We start from the raw sequence: 2,046 nt of genomic DNA, 5'->3' as shown, positions 1-2,046 counted from the left end.
CCCTCATATATAAAAAAATAACACTTTCTGAAATGTTTAAATGTTGATGATATTTTGCCATACATTGAGTTTTGATGCTACATATTCATCTCTGTGGAGGTGCAAAGGCTCAATGGTTAGGGCAGCGGACTCGCGGTTTCGATTCCCGGAGCGGGCGTTTTTATGTTTATTGAGCGAAAACACCCAAAAGCTCCACGATGCTCCGGCAGGGGGTGGTGGTGACACCCTGTTGTACTCTTTCGCCACAACTTTCTCTCACTCTTCTCTTCCTGCTTCTTGAGTAACGCTGAGATAGACTGGCGTCCCGTCTAGCTGGGGTGAACACATACGCCACAGAAACCCTGAAGCCGGGCCCATGGGCCTGGCTAGGTTTGAAAAAGGCGACGTTTTTACGTTTATATTCTTCCCTAAAGGAGATGTTGAACTTGAGCATATTGTCGCAATAGATGAGTCATTGACGTACAAAAAGAATTATAAAAGAAGCAGAAAACCACGGGAGAGGTGGGTGGATGTTTGGAGAATGGGACAGAGAAGATGAAATATAGATTTTTAGTATTTGCGAACGATCGTTCCTCCAAAACTCTGCTCCCCCTTATCAGAAAGTATATAAAACCAGGAACAAATATCCATTCCGATTGTTGGAATGGATGCAATGGAATAGCTGAAATTGATGTCGAACCACGGTATTCCTATTTCAAAATGAATCGAATCCTAAAGAAAACTTTGTGGATCCAGTAACTAACGTGCATACCAGTTCAGTTGAATGTTACTCGAAAAATGCCAAAAAGCAAATCCAAGAGTATGATTGGAGTACATACAAATATGATTGAATCCCACCCATCTTGATAGGTTTCTTGGTGGGTGGGGACATGGGGAAAGCTGGAGATGAATGTTTTCAGAACATTCTAAAAACGTCTTTCGGAATGGTTTATTTTTGAATAATATTTTATTTCAGTTTTAAAATTTGTTTTATTTTCACTTTTCTGAATGACTAGCGCTGATCCACTCTTCGTCATGAGTACCCTTGTATTTTTTTCTGGAAGCTAGTAAGCTAATATTAATGATTCGTACGTTCATGATATTTCGTTATGCAACCATAATATGCTAACTATAAAGCAGGGGTCACCAAACCATTTTTCATGAGGGGCCAGATAACTGAGAGAAGGACGAGCGCAAGCAGCATAACCAGGCCCGAAATTTTGGGGGAGGGGGTCAGTAGATTAGATCGACCCCAGTAAGCAATTGGTACTTAACTTATCGACCCCGAAAGGATGAAAGACAAAGTCGACCTCGGCGGAATTTGAACTCAGAACATAAAGACAGACGAAATACCTATTTCTTTATTACCCACAAGGGGCTAAACACAGAGGGGACAAACAAGGACAGACATAGGTATTAAGTCGATTACATCGACCCCAGTGCATAACTGGTACTTAATTTATCGACCCCGAAAGGATGAAAGGCAAAGTCGACCTCGGCGGAATTTGAACTCAGAACATAAAGACAGACGAAATACCTGCTACGCATTTCGCCCGGCATGCCAACGTTTCTTATTTTTTCACCTGTTATTCCACGCCCGTGACGGCGGGTGGCTTAGTGATAGAGAAATTATTAGGCACAGGATTGTACAATCGTGGGTTCGATACCCGAACAGGTTGATTGCATTGTCTTCGAACAAGGCATCTACTTTCCTTCTTATGCTGTTGCAGCTTCACTCAAATTAGTACCAGCAGTGGCCAGAGGTTTAACCGTCGGGCGGACCATGCCCGTCGCTAAAGAAAGCTGGGTGGGACACTGGACGGTACTGCCTCGTAGCATCTTGGGAAAGTGTCTTCTACTATATAGCCTCGAGTCGACCAAAGCCTGATGAGTGGGTTTGGTAAACGGTAACTGAAAAAAGCCCGTCGTGTTTGTGTGTGTGCATTGTTGTATATATATATATATATATATATATTCGTTTCGTCTTGCAACCCTTAGGAAAAATTTTTAAAATGAGTGGAAACTTTACCAGTGAGTGTGCTAAATAGTTATAAAGAGAATGACTCT

This window comes from Octopus sinensis, linkage group LG3, assembly GCF_006345805.1.
Source record: "Octopus sinensis linkage group LG3, ASM634580v1, whole genome shotgun sequence".
In the NCBI taxonomy this organism is placed as follows: domain Eukaryota; kingdom Metazoa; phylum Mollusca; class Cephalopoda; order Octopoda; family Octopodidae; genus Octopus; species Octopus sinensis.
Note: the sequence above shows the minus strand (reverse complement) of the source record.